Raw genomic sequence first — 17,025 nt, forward strand, 5'->3', positions numbered from 1 at the left:
GGTGAGAGCCCATTCCTTTTTGGGATGGAAAGGAGTGGACATAGACCCAGCACATGCTTTCCTATTATTAGGCATTTGTATCCATGTATTGCTGCAAACATGTACAGCTCTCAACAACCCACCAAAGCAAGGGCACAGCAGCTCGACCTCACAATGGGGGATGAGGAGAAGCTGCCAGGTAATTTCCCTGCGGCGGCTCGGGCAGGATGGATGCAACCAGTCCTCACCAAGCCCCAGCAGCTCCATGAGCCCTCAGTGGGACTTGGAGAGGGACAGGAGCAGGCAGAGGGACCTGCCTGGAGACCAGCTGGGCATCCCTGGAGGGCCAGGTGGGTGCCTCGCGTTTGGCCGGGGGAAGCAGGCGAGGTGCAGGTTCGTGAGGAGCTCTCAAACAGGGCTGGAAGCACGGCCGGGAGCTGCTTTGCACGGCGGGGCCAAATCCGTGGCTGGCAGCGCTCCGCTGTGTTTGTGTAAGGATCCGGGCCTGGCCGCGCTGCGAGGCACCGGCTGCGGGGCCGGCATGCCAGCCTGGAGCCCAGACACCGGGACGGTGCCAGATGCCGGGCATATTTTGTCAGCTGTGCAGGCTGTGAGCTGTCACACGGCGCTGGCCGTGCACCTGTGCGACCCCGAGCCGCTGGAACAGCCGGGAACAGGCGGGCTCGGATCGCTGAGGGCCCGTCCCGGCACGGGGCTGAACCGGCCTCACCACCCCCCCATTAACCCCGGGGCTCCACTGCAGCCGGCACCCATGCAAATGTTAATGCCGCACTGCTTGCTGCTCGCCCATACAAATGTTAATGCACCGCTGCTTAGCCATACAAATGTTAATGCAGCACTGCTAGCTGCTCCTCTGGATTCAGGCTGAGTGTGCAGCTGGCACCCATACAAATGTTAATGCAGCACTACTTGCTGCCCGTTGGGGTTCGGGATGAGCAGCCAACCCACCTCCACCACGCCCGGGTGTAGGGGGAATAGAACATAAATAAATAAAGGTAGTATAGCATGTAATCTTACCTCCTAAATAGTTGTAGCTGGGTTAATTATTAAGGATTAGGAGCAGGCCTGATTTGAACAGGCCAGGCCTGTAACCAACGAGAAGAAGAGTGTTATAAAAGAGTGAATTGGTTGGTTAAGGGGAATTGGAGTCAGTTGGCTGCTGTGAGGACAAGGAAGAGTCAGTGCCTGGAGGAGCTGCCTACAAGAAACATCAAGAAAGTATGAAACTCTAGTAATGTGGAACCCTTGCAATGTAATGACAATAGAACTCTTGCTCTGTAATGACAACACTCGGGCGCCCCAGGTCATGGGATGCCCAGAGCTCCCGGTGCAGCCCCCGGAGCTGATGGAGCTCTGAAGGTCTCCCGATGCAAGTGTTGAATGTTTGGGATCCTCCAAGCAAAGATGAGGCCAACATCCTTGAAGAAGAGCTAACACAGTGACAACTAACACAAGTGTGTTAGTGTCATGGTTTGATGCTGGCACAATGCCAATGCCCCCATGAAAATATATTCTCCTTAATGTCTGCTGTGAGATGTGACCAGAAATGGAGCAAAGTGGGAGCAAGAGCAAAGTGAAAAAGCCAAGCAAAATGCAAGAGATAAGTGTGTTTAGTACCCAAAGGTAAGCTGCAGCAGGCACTGACAATTTGGAGGTTCTAATCCTCCCAGACATGAAAGATATCATCTGAAGGGGTCAGGGAGGGAGGCATTGAGGACAAACTGCATTTACATATTTTATCACCCCCTCCACAGCAACCTCAGCACCAGCCCTGAGCAATCCCTGCACATCCAGAGCAAAGGTCCTGCCATGTCCAGTCCCTTTGCAGGAAACACTCAGTGTGTGATCGTCTTCACATTCTCTCCCTCCTTTCACTGCTCACCCAAAGTAAGATCAATCTGACTAATTACCAGAGTTAATTAGCATCAGGATGAAACATCCAACATGGACTGCAGACTCCTAGGAAATACATTTTGATGCCTTGAGACACAGAAAAATGATTTCCCAAGCATCATGTGCACAGCACAGCCGGCTATGTGACTTTTCCTCTTTTTCCCCACCAGTTCTTGGTTCTCATATGAAGATGATTTTTAATGCCAAAGCATTGTGCTTCATCTCTCTTTATTTCAGGCCACAGGCTCACCACATTTTGGACTGGTTGCAACCCATCTGGTTTCACTAATACTTCTAATATAATATTTATAACTAGCTAAGGGCTGATCATATGACGGGTGTAATCCATAAGTCACGTGCCAGTTGTGGTTATTCTACACCTCAAGCCGTTTTTCTGTATTTTGGTGTCCATAGCCTACTGGGGTATTTCTATGTTTTGTCACTGTTGTACCTTTCCATCTTTGAAGAAGGCTCTCTCAGTAATTGAGAGAAAAGGGATCACTTTTTTCCACCCAAAAATAGGAAATGAGAGAATCAACCCAAGCCTCTGCTTGCCATCATCTTTGGATTTTCTGAAGGAACTTGTGCTTAGGAAAGTTGTTGAATCTAAACAAAAACATCTCCTCAACAAGTTCCTCCTTCCCACTGCCAGAAGAATCATCCAACAGAAACCAAAACCAGGTCTTGACAGCTTTAGCTCACCCACAGCCAGCTGTGGCAGCCCAACTTCATCTTCAGCTGACACAGGACAATTCCTGGCAGACCATCAGGTGCCAGGGAGGAAGGATCCTCTGTATTAAACAGGGAGTTCCAGCTGCATGCAGGTAACTTCCTTCTTGTCTTGTTCTCTTTGCCCTTCTTACCCCACATTGCCAAGCTGGGCAAGTGAGAGGAATCTCTGGAAAGATGCTCAGACACATCAAGAAATGTTCTTGACCCGTCCCAAATAGCACATCATAAAATACCTTAAAGAAATTTTGAGTGAGACCATATTTGAGGGGGAAAAACCTAAACAAACAAACAAAAACCACTTTTTCCTTAGGTTTGAAAAGAATGAATATCATTAGTGTTAAGCCACTGGCACCAGGCTAGGATCTGGCCCCCTGTGGCTGCAGAGGCAGAAGGAGACTGAATTCTCCCTTTCCACGGGTGCTTACAGTTGGCCACAGCCTGCAAAAGCAAATGATTTAATGATTCATGCTGGCAAGCAGGGAAGGATGACTTCAGGTTTGAGCTCCCCACATCACTTCCAGCAGATCCAACACGTCAGTGGCCAAGACCTTTGCACAAGGCAGAGCCAAGAGGTGCTGCCTTCTCAGCCTCTGGGGCCCGAGCATTTTGTATTTGGGTTCCCCCCAAACAAAAGAAGGAATGATGAATCAGACTCCATGTTCTCAGAAGGTTACTTTATTATTTTATGATATTATATTATATTATATTATATTATATTATATTATATTATATTATATTATATTATATTATATTATATTATATTATATTATATTATATTATATTATATTATATTATATTATATTATACTAATGAATATAGAAAGAATACTTACTGAATGGTAAAAAGATAATAATGAAAACTCCTGACTCCTTCCAGAGTCCTGACACAGCTTGGCCCTGATTGGCCAAAGAGTGAAAACGACTCACAGCAGAATCCAATGGAACAATCACCTGTGGGTGAACAATCTCCAAACACATTCCACATGAGCACAACACAGGAGAAGCAAATGAGATATTTATTGTTTTGATTTTTCTCTGAGGCTTCTCAGCTTCCCAGGACAGAAAAATCCTGTGCGAAGGGATTTTTCAGGAAATGTGAATGCCACAGGAGCACAAAGCTGGGTCCCTCTGTGGCACATGGGAATCCAGCAGTAAAGCAGAGGCTTCAAGCCCAGGAGAAGATAAACCTCTCCTTTTTATGCAGAGCCTTTCAGCAGCAACAGCCTCTTCCCCGTGGGTCAGTTTATTCAGAACTCAGTAATGGGATTAAGGAGCTCTTCACTGCTTGGATCGCTTCACAGCGGGAAGATCCAAAATCAACTGATGGAAAACAGGATAAGTCCTCCTGCAGAGGGAGCAGGATTGTTTGTGGAACAGAATGATCAAACAATGACTCTGAGCACTTCAAACCTGCCATGCCTGGAGACACGAACCCTACCCTGGGGGCACTGGGCAGTGTCAGCGCTTGGTTGGGACCCCATGGGGGGGTTCTGTGGGGCTCTGTGTGCTTGAAGGTAGCAGAGGTGACAGGAAAAGGAGCAGTCATCCTCTCAGGCAAATCTCAGCTGTGAACCTCAGGGCTGGAGGCTCAATTCCCTAAGGAGCTCTTGAAGGAACTTAAAAACCTGAATTGCCCCAGGATTTGTGACTGAGCAGCCCCAAATAACACATCCACCATCATCTGAGTGTGGTGTTTGTGAGGTCCCCAGGACAGGTGAGAGATGAGGAATCTGACTCCATGTTCTCAGAAGTCTGATTTATTATTTTATTATATTTATATTATATTAAAGAATACTATGCTAGAACTATACTAAAGATTGCAGAAAGGATACAGACAGAAGGCTTAACAAGAATGATAATGAAAGCTTGTGACTGCCTCCTCAGAGTCTGACACAGCTGGCTGTGATTGGTCATTAAGTAAAAACAATTCACATGAAATCAATCAAACATTTACCAGTTGGTAAACAATGTCCAGATCATATTCCAAAGCAGCAAAGCACAGGAGAAGCAAATCAGATAATTATTGTTTACATTTTTCTCTGAGGCTTCTCAGCTTCCCAGGAGAAATCCTGGTGAAGGGATTTTTCCAGCAAATTTCACAGTGACAATATGAGGATGTACAAAACACTCCTCCCCAGTGCAGAACTGGGTTTCCTCTTCCCCACAACACCACATGGCCTTGTACCTTGCACAAACCCTTATCTCCAAAAAGAAAGATATTCTCAAATTCTTGCAGTATCCACCTTGCCAAACTAATTTTCTGGTTCATCCAGCCCTCCTGGGACCTGGCACTGGAGAGGGAGAATTGGCTCAGCAGCAGCAGGGCACCTAAAGCTTGTGACATTAGAGCAAGGCAAATTTTGGAAACCCATCAAGCCTCCACCATCAAGAACAGGAGTCACTCAACCAACCTCTCCAAGAGCCTTCGTGGGTGAAAATATTTCACACTAAAGGCAGTCATACATTTAACATGCACACATTATTTCAACTCTGACAAGTTTTAGGAGCTTGTCAGAAATTATTATTAGAGGCTTTGTACATGTCTTGTTTTTCTTCAGTCTCTCCCATGACAGGGAGTGAAGTCTTGTGACAGTCAAGACCTTACTAAGGGTTTCCAGTGTTCACACAGAGCTTGACACCTCAAAGTTACATTATTCAGGGTCTTCTTCATCTGGAAGAGTGAAGGGACTACAGCTGGTCTGAAAAATTCAGTTTTCTTCTCTCACAAAAATTCTGACTTTTGCTTAAAATAAATAGAAACAGCTAAAAATAAACTTTCTGCTTTTAGATATACAACTTCAGTAAACATATGAAATTTCATGCCAGAAAGAGACACTTTTCAAGGAAAAAATATTGCTTAATCTACAAAGGCATTTCTGACAGAAAGCATTTGAGAGGTAAATATTTTGGAGCAGCCCTGGAAATGCTCTTTTGCCTAGATCAGTGCAGTGCACATTGCCTATTTTAACTATCAGTTGGAACACAGATATCTGGACCTTTAAACAGAGAAATCTTTATTATCCTCCCTCCCAGGTAAGCTCTGTAATAGATTCTCAGAATGATTCTATGCTTTCCTCACATCCCATTTCCACCTTGATTGTGACCAGGTTTGATATTTATCATGATACATCTGTGGATATGAAAGCAAATTGCTATCTCAGGAATGTATCAGGGGCTCTGAATGTCATTAGGAGCAATCAGTAGCAGGAAAAGGGTTTTAAGTTAGGGTAAATGTGAAAATTAAAGAGCCTCAATGCCTTGTTTGACTGTGCATCATGTTTGGCTCTGCTCAAAGGTGGGTGGAAAGCACAGGAATAAAAATGTCCACATGAAAACTGGAGTCAGATCCACAGCACATATTTCACCAGGCTCCTGTTTCAGGGCAGCCAAGGTTGGCTTTCTGATCAGCTCAGCCCCAGAATCACAAAGAGAAACATTATCAGCTCTTTCTGGTGTGCTAATATCCAATTTATTTTTCAGCAGTGCAATTTCCTGCCTGCTCTTTGAACAGCTATCAAAGGACAAGACACCAGATCATGGCAGACATTCTTCTAGTGCTGACATCTGCTAAACTAGTCAGTCTGTTCCTATACAGCCCACTCAGTGCATCCTAAAATATTTTATAAGCCACCAGTGGAACAGAGGATGGTAATGTGGGTCCCTGACCTTTATTTGAGCCACCTTGATGTTCAGTGCAGATGGGGAATCACAATCCAGCAGCCAGAATTTCTGGGTCCCCTCAGTTTAGGGTTTCTGTTATCTCCAAACCCAATGAAATCATTTAATGCCATCTGGCACTTCATATCCTTCACAGTTTTTCATCTGAGAGCATTGACAAATCTGCAGATGAAACTTAATCCAAAAACCTCTGAAAACCAATGGATAGACAGTTTTGGATCGTGTCTAAAAGTGCAAGACTTTGCTTAGCAAACTTCAGGACTTTATTTAGAAATTGCTTTCTACAGCTTTGCTGGAAGTTGTTTGTCCTTTGAACAAGCTCTCAACCAGCAGCAAACACATTCCAAAAAGACATCTGGACACCTAGGAAAAGGTTGGTCCCATTACATTTGGAGAAGCCCAGAAGTATCACTGCTAAGCCATTGCTCAAACTCATATGTGTCAGCTCTGTGGCTATTTTTGCTTTGGGTGACACCACTGATACCATGAATAAATATCAGCCTGTTTCACAAACATAGGCAAGTACAGCAAGGGACTACTCACAGCCCATTTTCAGAGTTATTCATGGAACCTGGAGTCTCTGTGTCACTGCCTCTCGTGTCCTCTCTGGCTGTGTCCCAAAATATTTCCCATACCAGTGCTGACTTCTGCCTTAGTTTTGAGATCTGCAGCCAGGGGAAAAAAAAAAAAGTGCCTAAGCACCTGGTTGTTTTCTTGAAGGTTTGGTTGCAGGTTTGCCTCAACCAGTCACTGTTTAAGGAGTTCTTTTCATTGCTTTCTGCTCCTCACCATCCTTCTGTGTCTCCTGAGCATGACCTCTCCTACTCCTGGTTCACATCTCCCTGACTTCATTCCCATTCCATCTGTCCTTGTTCTGGGCCCTCCCCTGTGCCATTGCTCTCACCAATCTTCAACTTCATACCAGGCTAAACTTTTCTTTTCTTCTTGAAAGAGTTCCTAGATGTATTTTGGCCAAATTTCCAGCCCATCATCTTGCTTATCCAGACCACTGTGTCCTTCAAATTCATATCCATTGACCACATTGTTTTCATTCACTTCTTATGAGCCCTGCCCAATCCTGGCCACCTTTCTGAGACCCTCAGCCTAATTTCTCTTTCTCTATATTCTTTTGGTACAGTGTTCAGCAGGGCCCTGATCAGGATGGAAGTGAGAAGTTCACAGACCAAACTGTCAGAAAGTTGATAATGCCCACAGAGTATGCATTTATGTGCTGTGAAACATGTTAGGAGGCCAAGGTGGAGAAACTGTATTGCAGAACTGCCTTGAATTTTGGCAGGGGTTGTATTTTATATCATATTAAATGTAGGAAGACATTTACTGACTCGTACTAACCCAAGTCCTGCATTAAACTGATGTATTGGTTACCAGTCACATCTTTCATATTTTAAGTAATTGAGCTTTTTCTCTGCTTTCAGGATGCTGACAGGCAGTAACACAAAACTGAAGAGTTGTACTGAAAGGAAGCTGAAAGGGAAAGTTAGGAGTCAAATGGTTTCAGGACTCACAGACTTTATTTGAACAGCACCTTAATGTCAGTGGAGTGAAAAACAGAACAAAGTCTATCAGAAGCAAAGTATGGGAATGAAGTTCAGAAAGGGAATGTGGAAGAAACATGCACACAGGTAAGCCAGTGCTAGAAGTCAATATAAATGTATTAAAAAACCTTCTGAAAAGCAATTTTCTACAGCTCTGAAAGCTCATAACAAAAGCTGCCTCACAGCAGGTAGTTTTCCAGACAGCTGTTCAGACTGATAGATGATCAATATGTGATAGATGAGCACTCAAGACACATTATCTCATGATGGCAAAGTCAAATAAATACTGAGGATTCATCCCACACTGCAGCCTTTCCTTCTCAAGAACACATCTGCAGAGATACCTCAAACCAAAACATCAGTAGGAAAGGTTTTCCAACAAACTGATAAAATGAATAGGATCAATCTGCAAGACCAGACAGCATTCACCCAAGAGCTCTGTGGAAATCCAAAGAGGAAATTGCTGCATGGTTATCCATGGTGCAGAGCCAGCCAGCTGTTTGAATCAGTCTATGCCAAAAGAATAGAAGCAGTAAATGTGATGCAGAATGAAAAAGCAGTTTCCAGAGAAGGAATTAATAGAGACAAGTGTGATTCCATGTCTGGCAAAATGATAAATATTCTGAAAAAAATCATTAGAGACATCAGAGAGCAAGGTGCAATGGGGAAGAGCCAAGTGTTGTATCTGTAGGATGAAATTCTGATTCACAAATTGAGTTTTTGGAGCTGTCACTGAAGGAATAGGGACGTGAGTGATGCCATTCACTTGGCTTTACAAATATGATAACCTATGAAAAACTTCATGGTAAGAGCTACCCTGGATGGTTTTCTAAAAATGAGAACTTAGTGCTCCACAGGAATTTAAAAAGCAAAAATTAAAAATGAGCAGGAAAATACTTGAGAGCAATAGCACAAATTTTTGCACATAGCTCTAATGCAGCAATCTCACAGAGGATAGAACAGAACTGCAAAAGGCAAGAAAGGGCAACAAGACACCAGAGACAAGGCACATTTTCCAGACCAAAGAGCCAGAATAGGCTGAAACCCCTCATCTTGGGAGAAAAACCAGCAGAGGGGATCTGAGAGAGGTCTGTAAAGTCATGGCTTGCATGGAGAAGGTGAACAGGAAATAACTGCAAATTATTATCCAAAATAAGTGCACCATTTCTCAAAACTTCAAGGGACAGACAGACACTAATGAAATTATGAGACACCAAGTTAAGAACAGAAAAAAAGGACATTACTCTCACAAATGAGTTATGGGACTGTCATGGGCGCTAAAAATTACAAATTAGTACAAATGGGCTTAAAACAGTAATGGTGGGTATCTCCAGCAGGGCTGTTAAACATCATAATCCAAATTCAACCTCAGGAGATCCCTTTGGCATTCTGCAATTCCCTGGCAGCTGACTGCCAGAAGCTGGAATGAGGTACCACAGGCAGCACCACTCTGCACTCAATGTGCTTCTTATTTTATTATTTTTTAAATTTATTCCAGTTTCTTAGAATCTTTCTATTTTATGATTTCAAGACAAGTCTCAGCAGCATGACCCTGGACCCCATGTCCTTATTCACTAATATGTCACTAAAGAACTGTGTCCAAACATGAAGTTCAAACCTAACCAGAGACAAGGTGCTACATGAGATTTTGTGGAAATCTAACTGGTATGCTCAAATAATAAATTCAGCCTTTCTGATGAATGATTTATAGAAGAAAATAATAAACTTTTGCAGATGTAAGACTTCCATGAAGAGAAGCCTCTCTAAGCATCCTCTGCCTTTCCAAAACCTCAATTTCTCCACCATGGTGTGAACAGCCCACTGGAGATGTGGGCACATGAGCTCATGTAAAAGGAGCTGTGAGTGATAGTACTCTTCCCTTCTCACCATTAAAAGCTCTTTCACACCTGGAGAATCTGACCAGGATTCTCCAGGTATAAAAGAGCTTTTGATGGTGAAATAAATATGGAGCAATAAATAAATAATTTGGAATAAATATGCCTCTAATTGCACACTCTTTACATAACCACTAAGAGTCACTGGGAGTTCTTGGGACCTTGCAGGCCACAGTCAACAGCCACCATTGAAAAACCTGGCAAACAAATGTTTGCATTGCCCTCACCCACAAAAGTAAACTTCCACCCAAAATTTATAGGTTTTAACTAAAAGACAGTCTGTCCTGCACCCATGTCCTATTTAAGGTCAACTGTCCTTTTTCTAAAGCAAAAGAATATTAAGTGAAAGACTTTAATATCTTCAGGCCTCATAATTTTCACTTTTCTGGTTGGTTTTTTTGTTTGGGTTTTCTTTTTTCCAGGGGTCCTGAAACTTCAAAAGAGAAAAGCCTAAAGAATGCTGCGTGCACATGGGGTAACTGAGTTTGAGCTAATGTTGATACTGGGCATCTTGCTGGTGCTGCAGGGACCAGGGGGCACAGGGAGGAGGCAGCTGGGCCGAGGATGGGCACGTTACTGCTGCTTGCCAGGACCCAGGAGATCAGGAGCACTACAGGGAGCAGCCCTCTGGGCATTTTGGCAGAGCTGGGGCTATCCCTCAGGTCCATCCCCACACACAACCCCTCTCCTGACCACAGGAACAACCTCCCAGCCTCAGACAGGTCCTAAGCAAACAAATGGGAGGATTTTTATTGGTTTTAATGATGTATGAGGTCAGATGGAGCTGAAGCCAGACCAGCTGCCAGTGCAACTGTGCATAAATCAGTGCATTGGCTCACAGATGGAGAAACAGTTGAGGTTTCTGCAGGTCCTTACCCAGCCACTCAGCCTCCCATACACCTCACACCCAAGCAATGCTGGAGCCAGCACTGCTCTTGCTGAAGTCCAGGGTGAGCTGTCCTTGGGTCACTGTCCAAGCTGGCACAGCGTGGCCCAGCCTCTGGCAGTCACTGGAGACACTTCAATTGTCCCCCCCTCAGCTGGGGGAGGCACTGAGACACTGCTTTGGGTAAGGCAGCACTTCCACTAGGGCTAGGCTGAGAACTTCAGCTTCTTTTCATTTCAAACAGCATTGCTTCTTCATGAAATTGAGCCTCTCCACCTGCAGCAGATTCCATCCAAACAGTCTGCATCCATGCAGTCTGATTTGCAAAACTGCCAAGGACCCAGTGTCTCCCACCAAGCAGTGTGGTGGTGCTTCAGAAAGTCAGATACCTGCTGGGGATTCAGTGGTTGTAGGGCAAGAGGGATCCTGTGTGATTATTTAGTCCAGCTTTCCACACAAATTCATACAGTAACTCCTGCATCATGTCCCCAGCTTAAAATGTAACATCTATTTCTGAAATGTGTCCAGTTTTTATTTCTACAATTCCAACAGTATAGACTCCACTATTCTTTTATGTATTGATCATTATGTTTGGCACAACTGCATTGGTGCTCTCACAAGGCTCATTTGTTGTGCTTCTGGGAATAATTGCAGTTCTTTCTGACAGACAGGAGAGCCATGGGACAGCAGCAACATCCTCCTCATGGAGATGTGGACAGGCAACAAAAGCATCTCACCCTCTGCTCTGGGCTGAGATACACTGACAAAAGATATTTTCCAGACCGAGGAGAGGAGAGGAGAGGAGAGGAGAGGAGAGGAGAGGAGAGGAGAGGAGAGGAGAGGAGAGGAGAGGAGAGGAGAGGAGACTTAAATCTCATCATTCTAAGCTAAGAGAATAAAATTAAGCTGCAGACTGCCATAAGCACTTTTTCCCTCTAAATGCATATTGACTGGGTCAAGTTAAAAATAAGCATTTAAAAAGAAATACAATTTGGAGTCAATGGCAGATATGATTCCAATTTACATTGTGTGTGAATAATTCTCATTTCCTATCTCATTTCACTATCCTTCCTCAGTTTCATATTATCCAAGAGGACTCCCATAATCCTGCCCATGCACATTTGCCAAGTCTCCAAATAGCTTTAAAAAACCCACTGATGAGAGACCACCAACTTTACGGGTTCTTACAACTCCCACTGTACATTTTATGGGTATTTAGAAATGCTACAGGGTTTTCATAATGCTGGAGAAATTTCACTTCTCTTCACTAATAATAGACATGTGTTTCAGCAGCCTTTCCTCACTTTTCTTCTCCTTGCCTCCCTATATTCTCAAATTCCTGCTTTTTAAGATGTATTTTTCATAGAACTATAAAACCAGATACATTTTTTTTCCATTTCTTTTCTTTTTTTCTTGTTTTTTTTTATCCTCAGATTAAGGACTGGACAAAACTTTCAGACTGCCAAGCTTATGCTTTCTTTCTTTTTTGTTTTTTTTCCTTGTTATTTAAATACTTCACAATAAAAGAATGTGCTCCCGATGGAATTTTTACTCCAAAAAGACAAGTTCTCCCTTTCTTCTTTCTTACATCTTGTACATTTTGAAACACATACTGAAGCTCTGAAACCTCCTGAGGAAGATGGCTGCTGAAATGCTGTCAGACTATTAATGATAATGTCAGGCTGCATGACACATATTTAAACATTAAAAGAAGAAGGATTAAGGCTGCACCTCAGCCTCACTTTGATGATTCAACTTTACATTGATATCCTCAACATGCCACTTGCAATCAGACTTCTGGTTTTGCTCTTCAACAGCATTTTAAAATAATTCCTCTTGCCTAAGGAGGATGTTGGAAGCTGTATATGAGAGTAGATGCTCCTTTTTAACAAGTGCAGAGCTCTGGTTTTTTGCAGGGTTTGGAGTGTGTTCTGCTTTTCAGAAGTACAAAGCTGTCACCAGCTGAATCATCCTCCAGGAATGTTCAGGATGCTTTCCTGGGGAAAATGTCCCATCCCTTGGGCACTGCTTTGGAGACATCCCCCAGCACCCACCTGCAGCATGTCTTTCCTGGGCTCTGAGGACAAGCCTTTCCAACATCCCAACTGCACCCACAACTAATTCTTGCCACCTAGTACCTTATTTCAACGTCCTTTTCCTTCCTACTTTTTTTTTTTTTTTTTAATATATTGTCTGAAGACACATTCTGGGGTTTCACAGTAATTTCTTACAACCACATTAGTTTTTATCAGGGCAGAGAGCCACCCAACAGGGTGTGTCACCCAGTGGCAGAAGGCAGAGACTGATTTAGGTTATGGGGCTGATTTAGGGTATAGTGAGAGCTTGGCCCTGTTTGGGTGGAGTTAATCCATGGCTGAGTAGCTCAGTGACACAGGATGGGAGCACAGGTTAACACTTCTCCAGTGATTTTTACCCAGGACTCTCATGTTCTCCATAGAGGACTGGCAAAGGGTTTATTTCCTTATTTCCAGAGGCTGACAACCCTTTTGGTCACAACATTTTTCTTAATATCCAACATAAATCTACCCTGGTGTAATCTGAGGCCATTTCCTCTTGTCCATTATCTCCCCTCGAAGGCAAAGGTAGCAGAGTTGTATGACAAGCGGTGCTGTGCTTATGCTGAAGTTATGTTCTCAGTTGGTCTCAAAGCACAGGAGCAACCCCTTTGTCACCTCACCAGTGTGTGGCCACAGCCACATCACCACACCAAAAAATGCCAGGTATATCAAACAGGGCTGGGCTGGGTTAGCTTTGCTCAGCCAGGCACAGAGAAGCTCAGAGCTGGCAAAGGGAGGAAATGGGAGTACAGCAAGGAGAAAGGGCAATGGGACAGGACAGCACCATCAGCTTGGCTGTGCCAGAGAGAAAACCTTCCCTGGAGTGTGTCTATGTCCTGCAAGCACCTGCATTATCCATATTGGTAAAAAATGGAACCACAGGACATGGCAGGACTGCTAAAATGATACAGCTCTGAGTGCAGACAAGGCTGACATAATGTGGGCCACAGAAAGGAGAGGTCAAAAGTTTCACTACCAGTCACAGTCATGGTCCTGTCACTGTGCGTTTCTCCCCCGCAGCCAGGTGATTCCCTCCATCTGCTCTGCACCTCATGCCATCATTCTGGCACGCAGGCACAACGCAACAGGATGAGCTGCTGCATCCATATGGCACAGAGCAGGCAGCACCACCTGCAGATTTGTTTGCATTTGCTCCCAAAAGCCGTGTTTCTCTGGTGGCATTGCACCAGGACACACTGCTCCCAGCCCAAATTCCAATGCCAGCACAGGCACAATGCTTTGTTTTCCAGAGGCCAGGTGGGGAGCTCGGGCATCACTGCCCATCCCCACTGCATGTGGCTCTGGGGCTACCATGGCATGCCCTGAAGGGATGGGTTTGCTCTTCAGGAAACTCACCTTTGCCTAATGGAAGAGTAAACCTTCATCTAAACAACTTTCTCGGGTTGCTGTTGATATTTGCTGCCCCGGGATGTGCAGGGTGTCTCTGCTTTGGCCCGTGCAACTAAAGAACAAGTCTGGACTCTACTTTTCGGTCTTGAGGTTGTTTATTAATTCTTATCTATAAAATTTTCTTTCTGCCCTGCTCAGCAGGGCAGCCACAGGCACTCCGACCACCCCTGAGGTGGTGCTGTTTTTTTATACTACAAACTGCATATATCATATTTACTCTTAATTCCCAATACCTATCACCTGTGTTAGACAAACTTCTACTCTAAACCAATCCCAAAGTGCCAACATCACTGCAGAAAATGGAGATCAAGAAGAAGAAGAAGAAGAAGAAGGAGGAAGGCTACACACACCCAGATTCCTCCATCTTGTCCCCATAACCCCCATACCAAAATTCCTAAAATCTACATTTTCACCCTGTGATCATTTTGTTATTACACCATTCAAAGCTGTGTGACATTCACGTCCTCATACAAAGTTGGTAACTTGCTCCAGGGATAAAAATCAAATCCCCGGGTGCTCTGGGCAGCGTGCCAGGGTCTCTGAGCCCCGCAGAGGGGCCCTGGGCAACTCTGGACACCCAGAGGGATGTGCTGAGTTCTGACAAACTTTAGCTGGTAGAGAAGGTTGCATGAATTCTTTCATGAAGTTTAAATCTCTCTCCCTTCAGTCTAGTCCCAGGCAAGTTCCAGTTTCAATCTCCACATAGGCAAACAGGAGCAACCCAACTGGATGGTGACAGAGAGTCCTCCCCAGACTGTCCTGCTTTAACAAAGGAAGGTGAGTGTTGGAACCCAGGAAATTCCTCTGGCTGCCCTGCAGGACTTGAGCCCCTGCCCAGGGGGCTCAGAGACCTTGGCACAGAGCCCAGGACCCCTGTGCCTTTGATTCAGCCCTTGGAAAAAACAATTACCAACGTCATATGAAAAATTACAACCCACCAAAGTTTAAGTAGAATGATAGCAAATTTATCACAGGGTGAAAAATAGATTTTTGGGGCTTTTAGAATGGAGGTTCAGGGGGCAAGATGGAGGAATCTGACTGTGTCCAGCCTTTCTCCTTCTTCCTCTTAGCCTCCATCTTCTGCTGTGATGTTGGCACTTTTGGGTTGGTTTAGAGTAGAAGCTCGCTGTCTAACATAGGTGATAAGTATTGGGAAGTTATTGTAAAAAATAGATTTTTGGGGCTTTTAGAATGGGGGTTCAGGGGGCGAGATGCAGGAATTGGGGCATGTCCAGGCTTTCACCTTCTTCTTGGCCTCCATCTTCTGCAGTGATGTTGGCACTTTTGGGTTGGTTTAGAGTAGAAGCTCGCTGTCTAACACAGGTGATAGGTATTGGGAAGTTATGGTAAATGTAGGTTTTAGTATAAAAAGATAACACCACCTCTGAGGAGGGCAGAGTGCCTCTGTCTGTCTTGCTGAGAGGACCTCGGCAAGTCAGGAGAAAGAATTTTATAGATAAGGAACAATAAACAACGCTGAGACAGAGAAGTGAAGAGCTCTGACTCCTTCGAGCACCGGCCTGGGAAAAGAGACTTTCTAACGCATCTCAGGGTCAGTGACCAGCAGAGATCCCAAGAGGTGAGCAGGGTGGGAGCAGGTTTGTGCTCACAGTGCGTGCTCTGGGGCTGGCAGCTGTCACTGCTGTGCCCTCTGGGAACGGGCACAGGCAGGGACGGGCACAGGCAGCGCTCCGTGCGTCACGCGGAGGGACAGGGCCCAGCGTGACTCAGCCCTGAGCTGGGCCACCCCGGCCATGCTGTGATACCCGTAACCACGGGGATACTAAAAGGAGAGAAGGGGAAGGTCTGACAGGGGGTTATGTGACTAGGGACACTCAGGTTTAGGTTTCTTCTTGGAAGCACTCCGAAACGCAGCCACCGCCAAGGGAGCAGCTACATAACCAGCACTGAGAGAATAAACATGCCTTAGGGGCAAAATGAGGGGGAAAACGGTGTAAATGGCTGCAAATGCCTTTGGTTTTAATGGCCTTCATCTATTTGCTGCCCAAATGGATTTGATTCATCGAGCCAAGCTGGAAGAGTGAGGGGATTTTAGGGAGGCAGAATTTAATGGCTGAGACTGCAATTCTGGGCCAAGGTCCTCCTCTTGTGAGAAGAGTCCCCAAATGTTTAACAGAGGCTCCCACTGAAGGATAGACCCTGCTGGAGGGGCTGATGCTACTGCCACTCACTGGGATGCTTGGGAGAAACACGGTCAACTGAAAATCCCTTTGCTGGCTCTCAGCTTTGAGAGTTGGAGGAACTAAGATGAAAGATGGAGAAAATAGTCATTAAGGCATGCCCTAGCATTAGCAGCAATAACTCACAGGCTCTAGCTGAGGATATCAGGGCGGTTTGCCAGCACCACCACAAGGCAGGGGGGTGCTGCTACCCACACTGGGAAGTCAGGAACTTGTGAGTTCCACTGACTCACCTAAAGTCCTTCTGCAAGGGAAAATCAAACTGCAGGGACACTTGGGACGTGGGAGGCAATGGGGGAGGCAGCACCGCTGTCACAGATACGGTGCTGAACCAGCACTCAGCACATCTTCTCCGGCGCTTTCTCCACAACCTCTGCTTTCTCCTCATGAGGAAACCCTTCCAATGTTTGCTCCGGGGCAGCCTGGCCACAGTAGCAAGAGGAAATTAGTCATCAGGCAGCGCTTGTGTTGCATCACGGACCTACAGGAGGTCAATAGAAGCTCCTTCTCCTCACCCCACACAGTGTTGATGGCTTCTAGGTTGACACACCACGGGAGGAAGAGGAGGATGAAGGGGGTAAAGAACCAACATCCCTTTCACTGCTGTGAATTCAAGCATCTCACAGCTTGCATCCCATTGATTCTCAGTACAACTAAATGTCTAAGGGGTTTAGACAGTTTGAAAAGCCAGGTGCCT

The 17,025-nt window shown here is 45.2% G+C and overlaps 1 long non-coding RNA gene across 1 annotated transcript; it reads left to right on the plus strand.

Moving 5' to 3' along the window:
* Positions 1-87: 87 nt before the first annotated feature.
* On the plus strand, positions 88-11,438 carry LOC141729078 (uncharacterized). Its single transcript, XR_012580331.1, has 3 exons — positions 88-329; positions 7,739-7,945; positions 9,593-11,438. It is a non-coding gene; the product is annotated as an uncharacterized LOC141729078 (long non-coding RNA).
* Positions 11,439-17,025: the final 5,587 nt, after the last annotated feature.

The sequence above is a fragment of the Zonotrichia albicollis genome, chromosome 5, assembly GCF_047830755.1.
Source record: "Zonotrichia albicollis isolate bZonAlb1 chromosome 5, bZonAlb1.hap1, whole genome shotgun sequence".
In the NCBI taxonomy this organism is placed as follows: Eukaryota; Metazoa; Chordata; class Aves; order Passeriformes; family Passerellidae; genus Zonotrichia; species Zonotrichia albicollis.